Source organism: Dama dama, chromosome 6, assembly GCF_033118175.1.
Source record: "Dama dama isolate Ldn47 chromosome 6, ASM3311817v1, whole genome shotgun sequence".
Lineage (NCBI taxonomy): Eukaryota > Metazoa > Chordata > Mammalia > Artiodactyla > Cervidae > Dama > Dama dama.
The window spans coordinates 32,247,842-32,259,409 of NC_083686.1; the positions used below are offsets into that span (position 1 = coordinate 32,247,842).

The following is an 11,568-nucleotide window of genomic DNA, read 5'->3' on the forward strand; positions in this document are numbered from 1 at the left end:
TAATTCTGGTAATATTTATATTTTCCATAATGAGCATGGTTACTTTGTAACCAAAGGAAAAACTTAAGCTTCATTTAAAAATGCCAATCTAAATGATACATTATCTACAAATAATAAGTCTGATATTGAAATGTGGCATTCGTTAATGTGGTGAACATGCTTTCCCCCACCTTAAACTGGAATGTGTGGCTTGATATAAAATTTGACTGAAAATTTTGCATCAAGTAGTCCCGGGAAATCATATGGCTGCATAACCACAAAGAACTGAAAAGTTCTAATTATGTTTCTTTAAACTCAAATGTGACATGTTTATATATGATATACATATTTATTACAACATACTTTCTTGCTTTCCACAAGCGTGCTACTGAAATTTACATTAATCCAATTTCTATAAACTGAATTACATTTTAAATTACCAAAATAGCTTGTATTTAAATAATGCATTACTCTGAATTATTTTTCTGTGTGTGTGTGTGTGTATGCTGCTAAGTCGCTTCAGTTATGTCCGATTCTGTGTGACCCCATAGACGGCAGCCCACCAGGCTCCCCCGTCCCTGGGAGTCTCCAGGCAAGAACACTGGAGTGGGTTGCCATTTCCTTCTCCAATGCATGAAAGTGAAAAGTGAAAGTGGTTGCTCAGTCTTGTCTGACTCTTCGCGACCCCTTGGACTACAGCCCACCAGGCTCCTCCGTCCATGGGATTTTCCAGGCAAGAGTACTGGAGTGGGTTGCCATTTCCTTCTCTCTATGTGTGTGTGTGTGTGTGTGTGTGTGTGTGTGTGTGTGTGTGTGTGACACATATATTTGCTTATAAGATACTAAACATTTAATTTTTACCTCTGAAATCTTGGCTTTTTGTTTTTTGCAAGCAGGAGAGAACACCTATGTTCTATCATTTCTCCCAGCAGAGGGCAGTGCAATCCAAGCATCATGCTTCACAATTTTTCATGAAAGTCAGACTTGCGTAGTTATCACTTGGCAATTCTTATGCATGGGCAAAGTATAGTCCCACTAGGAGATAAGAGAATAGACAAAGGAAAAAATTCTTTTCAATCCTTATTTCAGGAATATAAATAAGGAATACAAGGAATACAAACTGAGATGATTTGTGCATATTCTTATCAACCTGTGCCAAGCATCAAGTGTATGGAGATCGCTAACAGCTCAGAGGGCAAACAGCTTTTAATGTGGGTGTCTTCACAACTAGGGAAGGGTAAAAATGGTTCTGGGAAGAAGCACAGACTAAGTTCTATTTTTAAAATCTACTCCTGCAGAGGACAGTATAAAGTTTCAGGATAATTAAAAATATATCTATTATGTAATGGATTCTGCTTTAAAAAAAAAAAAAAAAACATATCTAGTGAGGAGAAAGTGTAAATACACAGCAAACTCAGATGCAAGATGGCATTTATTATAATAGCTGCCTGTTTTATAACATCCAAACTCCATTTCTTATTTCTGGGCACCCCAGGGGCCCCTGAGAGAGAAGTCAGGGCACAGAGGTATGGGTTTACTCTTGAGCTTCATGCCCAGTGGACAGCAACCTTTGAAGAGGTCGCTCCAGGGATTTGCCTCCAGGTCGCCTTGAGGGATTTGCAGATGTGACTGTAGCGACAGTGACGATTACTGCAAATCTCCTGAGGCAGGGGCTTCGCTCTCCTCTGTTGCACCTGCCCAAAAGAATGTAGAAAGTGCAACATTCCTTCAGCTATTTCTCCCTGGCATCAGACAATGCCCAGCTGTGCTGGTTGGCCTGGCCGGCCAGGGAGCAGCCAATGGTGGGGTCCAACCCCACGCCTGTGTACAGGAGGGGTCTGCTGGCCTCACTGCAGGTGAACCGCCAAGTATTTTCTGAATTTACGTATGCTCAGAACCATCAACATAGTTATTGAATCTGGTCAAGAAATACAAATTATGTTTGTTGCCTACAAACCTGGAGAGTATAAATTAAATATGTGAAATACTAGTGGACAAAGCGAGGCAGGACCAAGTTCGGAAAAGTACATATTTTTTTTCTAGCGATACGACCTATTGCTAGAGAAACTTTAGGGTAGTTTAGGCCTTGATGGAAAGGATTTAGACAGGAAGAAACTGTGGGGAAACGCTGGCATTTTGAGTAAGGAGAATAATGAACTTGAACAAATAATGAAGATGGCACATTTGAGCACTTTAGAAAAGAAATGCACATTATGGAGTATGAGGATGGGACCTGGCACAAGGGGTTAATCTAGAGGCATGCTTCTCGCTTTGGAGCCCTAAAGGAAGGACTGGGGGTGCAGTTATCATAAGAATCCTCAAATCTATTAGTGCTCCAAACAATACCTTGTGAATATATATTACTCCCCACTTCCAAATATGTATAGATGCTATTGAAATTTATAAAATGTAAATTTATTTAAAGGAGCTGTTGAATTAAAGCTGTTTTAACATTTCTCAAAGAATGCCATTCTTCAGGTCTCAACTTAAATCTCATATCCTCAAAGATTTTTTTCCTCATTCTACCACGAAATAGTGCCCACGACCTCTCCATTCTCCAGCTCCATTCTGCTTTAATTTGTTTCTTAGCACCAAAAACCAATCTGGAAGTATATTATGTGTCTATTCGCTTACTCCCTGTCTCCTCTCTTTGACTGTATGCTATGCTAAAGAAAGGGTTTTATTGCATTCACTACCAAAACACCAACACCTATAATAGTGCCTCTACATGATAGGCCTCCAGTAAATGTTTGCTGAATAAATGAACAAGTCTGTAAAATACTAGATTCAAATGCATGCTACAAGGCAAGAGAATTGATGAGGTTATAGGCTGTCATCTTTGTCTTCTCAGTTAGTAATTTAAATTAAAATAGCAGCAGAAGACTCTTCACTTCCTCTTTACGGTCATCATCATCTCTTTGCATAAAATGAGAATTTCTTATTAATATAAGAGATACCACAGAAGAACTAGCCCAATTATGACGCACATAAGAGGGAAATGAGTCTTTGTTTTAAAAGGCTGCAGCTTAATCATGTGAAAGAACATTGCTTTTGAGATATAAGTAAATGACATAACCATTCATTTCAGTGCTCAAATGATAAAGACATTAATCAGAGCTTCCCCTAAACTTAGACAGATTAAATCTCTACCATATTATTTAAAATTAGGTAATATATGTTGTCACTTGGATGCCTAGTCATTCATTCCCAAAACATTTTGAACTCCTGCAACCCCAGTTACTGTAGGAAAATGATCACGTCATGATATTGCTTAAAGGTGTGTTAGAAACAAGATCTGTGATTATACATTAAGCAAGCAAGTCATCAAAGGAAAAACTAAACATTTGACAAGAAATTCGGTGTGATGCAAAGTCCTCAGTAAATAATATTATGTCAGGGCACATCTGCATTTTTAATATCAGTGTTACATTATTGTTACCTAGACATGTTTATTCATTTCCCTGACCTTTATTCTGACATATCAATTAGATTACCACTAATTATAGGGCAAAAGTTGGTAACTCTATCATTTTATGTTTTTGAGCTTCCTCTCCCAAGAATTTGACCAGGATGTTGTCTTCACATCATTGTCTTCCTGTGAGAGGAGTGTGAAAATGGTGGTTATCCTGTGTTCTTCTCTACAGTCTGGTTGTTATTATTTAAACACATTACAGTAGCAAATTTACTCTGGCTGTTTGGCCATGAGTGAATAGAATGCATTAATATAAATCACAACATGTTGCACTGTACTCAGTCACTCAGCCATGTCCAACTCTGTGACCCCATGCAGTGTAGCCCATCAGACTCCTGTCCATGGGATTCTCTAGGCAAGAATACTGGAGTTGGTTGCCATTTCCTCCTTCAAGGGCTCTTCCCAAGCCAGGGATCAAATCTGTGTCTCCTGAATCTCCTGCATTGCAGGTGAATTCTTAACTGATGATGCACTGGAGAAGCCCTGTAAATCAAAATGATAAGCAAATAAACAACTACACACGGAATAATCTGTTTATCTATACACTCACCTATTACTCCCTCAGAGTTATTTCTGATATGTACAACCCCAAAAAAGCCTAAACTCCACCTCTTGCAAATCAAGAATAAGAATTTTTACAGTGTTAATGACTTGAATAGTTGTATGAATAACTCTTTCCCCCACCAAATCATCTGTTAACCTATGAATTTATCATGGTTTTCCTAGTAGGACAGCCTCCTCTACATACTTGGAGCCCAACAGATACGATTTTTCCATTTCTCTTTTCTATCTCAATCAATTAGTTTTAGGCAAGAACACAAAGATTCTGTATCTACAATGTAAAGCTATTGTTGATTGTTTTCTTTAAATAAGGTGACTAGAACTTGACCTCTAGGCAGAAAACCTAATCATAGGGGATCTTAGAATCACCAATGATCTTAGTCTCGATTTCCTTGAAAACAGAATCTGAAGCAAAAAAAAAAAATCCCCTTACTTTTACTTATGGGCATGCAATTCTAGGAAAGAAATAATGAAGGAAAGGTGCCAATGAACAGGAAGGCATGGAAAGAAAGTGTAATTAGGTAGATTACCAGTCTGGCTAGAACTTTATATCAAGTAAATGTAGTATCTTCAGAAAGTCTACATGAGCTACTGTGTTGCTCCATAGTCTGACCAAGGAGCAAGAGGAAGAAGAGTTGATCTACCTTCTCCTATCTGCCTTTGAACAAAGTTCACCATATAGTGAATCAATAGTGGCACACTTTCAGGTTGTACCACTCGGTCCTTCCAGGAGTCATGGGGAGTCTAAATAGCAAGACCGGAGTGATGGCATTCATAGCACCCACCACAATACATAAGGGGAGCAAGTGAGTAGAAGCAAGTCAGTGATACTGCTTACCTGTCCATGTTCAGTCTCACAGACTAAGATGGGCAAGCCACTGCACCTCCTGTGTGTCTCATAGGTAAAAGAAGGGCCTGCGTGGAAAGCACAAGGAGTAAAGAATGAGACAACATGTCAGTCTTGCTTGAGAATCCCATGAGGGGCTGGGAGCAGTTACTTCCACCGTACTGCCTGACCAAACATTGGATAAAAATTGAGTCTAGCCATAACCCAACAGATGTGGAAAGGAGTGAATTCATGATAGAGTATTATAGCCACTATAAGGAAAAAGCTATTTAAGGAAATTATGAGTCAAAACTATTTATGGAAATTAAACTTGTAAAAGAAGTAGGGGAATAAGCCACTCTTAATTCTTACCTGTTATTCTTACCTGTTCAAACTAAGTCCATTAAAGATATCCATTTTCATTCACTAAAGTTATAAAATGTTAATCAGAGCCAGTAGCACTCCAAAGACATACAGATGGCCAACAGGCATATGAAAAGATGCTCATCATCACTAATCAACAGAGAAATGCAAATCAAACCCACAATGAGATATCACCTCACACCTGTTGGAATAGTTATCATCAAAAAGAGAAGACAAATAATGAATGTTGGTAAGGATGTGAAGAAAGGAGAACCCTGTACACTGTTGGGAATGGAAATTGACGCAGCCACTGTGGTAAACAGTATGGAACTTCCTCAGAAAACTAAAAATAGAACTAACATATGACCCAGCAATTCCACTCCTAGGTATATATTCAGGAAAAAACAAACAAACAAACAAACATTAATTCAGAAGAATGTATGCATCCCAGTGCTTATAACAATGTTATTTATGATAGCCAAGATATGGAAGCAACTTAAGTGTCTGTCAACAGCTGAATGGACAAAGTAGATGTGGTATATATGTGTTCTCACTCACACACAAAGGAATACTACTCAGCTGTCAGGGAGCATTTTACAGGAAGCTTCCTGTGTGCTGTTTTGGATCTGTCAGGAATCCTTTGGTCCTTATTAATTCCTGAATATTCAGGAATTAAGAGGAGAGGCACGCTTTTCCCGGGGCTGAGGAATCCAGGCATGTCCTTTGTTAGTTTCTCATTATGGTGATAAGTACCCTCTTCTCTCTTTAATAGGGATCACCTTGTGTTTTGTAAGTCTGGAATTTTAATCTTTATCTTTGCAGAGAATAACTACCTTGTAAAACAGTATATATGCCCACACCATGTTGATTAAAGCACCTTTGCTCCATCAGACCTTTGGTCCCCATGTCTCTCTTTCTTTCTCTTTCCTTTCTTTCTTTCTCTCTCTTACTTTCTTACCATCGACTCCAGACCACCAGGTTCCGGTCCATTAAAGGACCAACAAGTGGCGCCCAGAAACAGGGACTCTGGTACACGTGGCAAGATTCAGACGGAGTGACCCCAGAGGGCCTATTGAGGCCGGTAAGTACTAAGACCCGGGTCATTCGGCTAGAAAGCCCCCTCACTTTTCCACTTTACTTCAGCTCTTATTTAAAGTTCAGGGATTTCCTGTTTCAGGCCAGCGAATAGAGGCTTGCCTTCAGACAGTGGTTGAATGTAACCCTTGGTTCCCTAATGAAGGTAGTTCCGATAGATTTCTGGCCTCTATGGGCTCTCATTGAAGCTATGATTCTGCCGATTCTGCCACTTCAAGGTAATTCTAGCCCTCCTGATATTCGGCAACAGGCAGAACACTTATTACATGGATATGAATTAGACGATGATACCTTACAAAAGGCCTAATTAGAACAGCATAAGATATTTCAGAATTTTCCTACTAACCCTGCTCTGGTTGCTCCAAGCGCTCCTCCCCTGCCAGTTAGGCACAAATCCCAAAGTCTCTCCCTTGATAGAAGCTAATGATTTTGGCAACAACTCCCCTTAAGACACATTTTAACATTAAAACCGACAACACCTTTCTGAATAACAATAATCTACCCCCTTTGTGACAGAGGCTCTCTGAATTGCTGGCTTTGCAATCACAAGTCTCTGAAGCCGATGGTTATTCTGCCTTTCCAGTTTTAAGAAATGCTGACACTTAAGGGCATATAATACCTCAATATGAAGGTATTAACTTTTTTCACATGCAACAAATGAAAAAGGCTGTAACTATGTATGGCCCACTTTCGCCTTTTACTAGAGAGATTCTAAATGCTATGGCATCTTCTATTGGAAGCTTTATTCCCTATGATTAGCGAATTTTAATAAAAGCTCTCCTTAAACCAGGAGAGTATCTTCAATGGACAATGTGGTTTCAAGATACAGCCAGAGATCATGCTAAAAGAAATGCTTGAGCTGGCACTCCCCGAAATCAAAGTACTTTTGAGATGCTAACTGGCACTGGACAATTTGATGCTATAGAAGCTCAAATACGTGCCCTCCTTTGTTTCATGATCAATTAAAAACAGTGGCCCTTGAAGCTTGGGATCGAATTACTCCTCAAGGGAAGCCTACAGGTAGCTACATTAAAATATTGCAGGGACCTAATGAAACGTTTGCTGATTTCTTAGCTAGATTAGAAACTGCTATTTCCTGTACAGTAACTGGAGAAGCTAAAAGGCAACTAGAAAAATTACTTGCTTATGAAAATGCAAATCAGGAATGTCAAAGGGCTATAGCCCCAACTCGTGAGACAGGGACTGTTTTTTATTATTTGAAGGCTTGTCGGAATACAAGATCAGAAACTCAAAAGATGCAAATGCTAGCTAAAACAAGAAAGAGAAATGCCTTAAGAAAGGGATATGAAGGATGCTTTACATTTTGAGATAAGAACCATTTAAAAAGAGACTGCCCCGAGAAAGCTTAAAAAAAAAAGGAAAAAACCTCCAAAAATCTGCCCTCGCTGCTGTAGAGAAATGCATTGGGCCAAAGAGTGTAAATCTAAATTTGATACTGAAGGGAAACCTATTCCAGGAAACTCCAAGCAGGAACCCGACCCACTGCCCCACCCCCACCCCCACCCCCACCCCCCCCCCCCCCCCAGGTCCCCTTCAACAAAAACCAAAGGCAAATTCCATCTTTTCCCTCAAGCCCTCAACATCTGGCTGTGCTGCCTTCGATATACCAGCCCTAAATGACTTTCTCGTTTACCCTCAAGCAGTTCCCTCTAGAATACCTACCGGACTTTTTGGGCCCCTGCCACCACAAACCTTCGGTCTTTTACTTGGCCGATCTAGTTTGACTTAATAGGCAGGAAGGCCAGGGGTCTCCTAGAGGAGAAAATAGGCTGCAAGTGTCAGACATTTTTATCTCTCTTAAGCAGCAGGAGGAAGCAAACTAGTGATATTTCTTTTTTTCCTTCTCTATACAAATTTAAAAGGAGGTTTCTCTTAAAATACTGTGTTGCCATAATGACACCTGGTTTCACTTAAAGTTAACTATTCTCTAAACCTGAGTTAACCAATGCATTTTTCTTATGGAAATGTTTGTCTTAAGCTATGTTAATGTGCTATACATTTACCCCAGAATCTTGTCTTCAGGTTGGTTCCGCCTAATGGCTCAGAACCTACTTGACAAACCAGTATGTTATACTGAGATATTGTTCCCCAATCTATGTAAACAAACCTATTTGTATGGTAATCTGCCTTTCTTCAAGATTCATGTCAATCATTTTGTGGCCCGGGACAACTCACCTGGTGTCAAAGTTATCTCAAAATGCATGTTGTGGGTGAGGGGCCTGGTGCTATTCTCTGAGTTTTGAGACATTTCCTTTCTCTGATTAGCAGGCTGCTAGTTATATGACACCCGGCTAAAGACTAGCCGGGGGGCACTCTTTCTGCCCCCTTCTGATGCCTATGTCAGAAGCTTTCTCTATCTCCTTTATACTTTAATAAAACTTTATTACATATAAATCTCGATTTGAGAACACGTTACAAACTTCTACCGATTTCCAATTAGCTTTTCTAAAATATTTTGGAAATTTTTCATTTCATTATCCTTCTGGTAAGCTGTGGAATTTCTTCAAAAGCACTGAACTTATTATTTCTCATATTTCTTTTCTATAGATGGGACTAAAAACGCCAAAACTTCATTCTGGTCTCTTAAAAAATATAAAGTATTTTATACTAAATTTCATTCTGCTCAAGAAAATAAATTATATGCTCTTATTCAAGTTATTTGCCTACATCCTTACCCCATTAATATAGTCTCTGATTCTATATGTTGTTTTTGTATTAAAAAATATAGACACCTCCATCGTAAACTCCTAGTTCTATTAAAAGACAATGGCCCTGCCTATATTTCTAGACACTTTAAACAATTTTTACAATATTTTTCTGTTAAACATATTACAGATATTCCTTATAATCCACAGACACAAGACATAGTCAGACAAACACATCACACACTAAAGTTACAAATAAAAAAAATTAAAGAGGGGGAATACACAGGTACACTAATGTAGGGTATAGTTCCGGCGAGGCAGAAAAGGAAAGACGACCTCAACAGGAGTAGGTTACCTTTTTTCAGGCAAGGAGGGGCGACAGTCGGCCTGACGACCAGGCTGAGCGCTGAGAGGGATCAGGGAGGCTTCATACTTATAGGTAGGGAGGTTTGTGGAAGCGATAAGGGAAACGTTAATCAGGCGGGATATTTTGAGTATTCTTTTGTTGAGATGACATTTGTAGTTGGGCAGGGGGAGATAAATCTCCTGGGCGGGTGTAGGGAGTGGAAGGTTTCTGGACAGGGGTTGATAAGTCCCAGATAGATGAGACCGGCCTGGAGCATCAGGGTGGAACTAAAGTTCTGTTTTGTTTTCTCCGAAGTTAGATGATTCAGCAAGGGGCCTTTGAGACTGATATTCTCTTTCCTAGGCCCAAAAGACTCCTTCATTCCAGACCCTGAAATCATTGAAAAAAAAAAACGGAAAAAGGGCGCCGTATCTCTCTGGCTACTTCCTGCTGGATAGGGGCGACGGTTTGGGGTCTGGAATGGAGGATAGTTCTAGGGCCCAGGGTCTCTTTTTTCTGAACTTGGCGTGAAGCTCTCGAGAAGAAGAATGGTCTTGACCTGATCTCGAGAGATGGCCCGAATCCGTTCTTGGAGAAACCTTTGAAAGAGATTAAAGAGACAGGGTCCAAATAAGAGGAATAGAATGATACGTACCAATGGTCCCAGGAAAGGGAGCAACCAAGAGAGGATCTGTTGGAACAGGTTTTGGGGAGTGTAAAGGTTTTGTAACTCTTTTCTGCGGTGTTCAATTCTGTCTCTAAGTTTTTTTACTCTGTCCTAGACTATGCCCGTCTCATTAACAAAATAGCAGCAGTTCTCTCCTAGGAAAAGGCAGGTCCCTCCCTTTTCTGCGGTGAGAAGGTCCAGGGCTCGCCTATTTTGTAGGGCCACAGAAGCTAATGAGTTAATTTGTCTTTGGATTGAAACGAAGGACTCCACTACCTGTTCCATGTCCTCATTAAGTTCTTGGGACAGCTTGTAGTAGAAATGGGCAGAGGTCGAGATGCCTACAATCCCGGTGCCTAGGGCTGCTGCTATACCAGTCCCAATCAGGAGGGGGGCTATGACAGCTCGTCTTTTTCTGTGAGAAAGCTTCCCTTGGGGGTAGACTATTTGTTCTACCTCTTCCTCTTCGAGGAATGTTAGGTCTGGGGTCAGGAAGACCAAGATGCAGGGTCCAGGGGGGGTCTAAGGGGAGGCATGAATATGCATATGTCCCACAGAGAATGAAGATTCCTGGATTGGTGCAATTATTTGTGCTGTTCCAGAGAACCCAAGTGGAACAGAAGGAGGGAGCAGAGTTTGTAAGACCAGTGTAGTTGGGACTAGAGTAATTAATATAGGTTAGGTTTGAAGAGGCTGAGATAGGACATTGTCAGAGACTGGCCCAATGAGTTGTGTAGTTTTCTGTTGGGAATGGGAGATATAGTTGCCCTGTGACAGCCAGGTTGAGGGTAAGGGAATTGCTATGTGTGGTGAGGGAGACAGTCCTCACCACATAGACATGCATATTCAACACTGGGATGTGTGTTGTGTGTACTGAAAGAATTGGAAGGAAGAGTTGAGAAGACGGGTAAGGTGTTGGTTGCCAGAGGGAGGTTTTAGGAGAGGCCGTAATTGGGAAAGGAGGTCTAGGCGTTTATAAGGCTCAGGGGTCGCCTGTAACCAGGAAATTATATTCTTTATGACTTGTTCTTGTTTCTTTTCCCGATTTTGATCTAGTACTCCACCCCCATCTGAGTACCCCCAGTGGGTAATGGGATAGAAACATATGTTTCTTCCATTTGGCTTATGGCAGGCACTCACGAAACTCCCTCTCTTTTGTACTTTGACAGTGAGTAGGGATTTGGACTTCCCACCCCCGAGGTTCATGGTGCATGGTTTTGGAGCTGTATTATAACATGAGGAATGTACATAGGAATAAATGTCTGAGCAGGGGCAGGGAGTGGCCAGAAGGCTGGGGAGCGCAGCAAGGATGAGGAACAGAGGGGCCATGGGCTGTTAGTTAGGCAGTGCAGGGGAAATAGCGCCCTAGGAGCAGAACACAGCCAGCAACGTAGGCGATACCCAAGGAAAGACGAAGGATAGGTGGCCAGTCCTGAGGGGAGACGGTTACTAGGCCTATAGCAAGGATTAAGATTAGGAGTGCAGTTATGGTTAGAGAGACAGGGAGCGGTCAGTCAGGGCGAGGGGCAGAAGGCCCCAAGTTGGTGGTTGTTTGAATCTGAGGAGGAACAGTGCTCATTAGGATGTAGAATG

The 11,568-nt window shown here is 40.9% G+C and overlaps 1 long non-coding RNA gene across 2 annotated transcripts; it reads right to left on the minus strand.

Annotated features, from left to right (window-relative positions):
* Positions 1–873: 873 nt before the first annotated feature.
* LOC133058546 (uncharacterized) lies at positions 874–5,443 on the minus strand. Of its 2 annotated transcripts, XR_009693347.1 has the most exons (4): positions 5,224–5,443; positions 4,851–4,927; positions 3,730–3,934; positions 874–1,014 (listed from the first exon to the last, which is right to left on the minus strand). It is a non-coding gene; the product is annotated as an uncharacterized LOC133058546 (long non-coding RNA). The 2 variants fall into 2 exon arrangements; XR_009693346.1 differs by lacking the exon at positions 874–1,014 and having other exon boundaries at positions 1,448–3,934.
* Between the last annotated feature and the right edge of the window lie 6,125 nt (positions 5,444–11,568).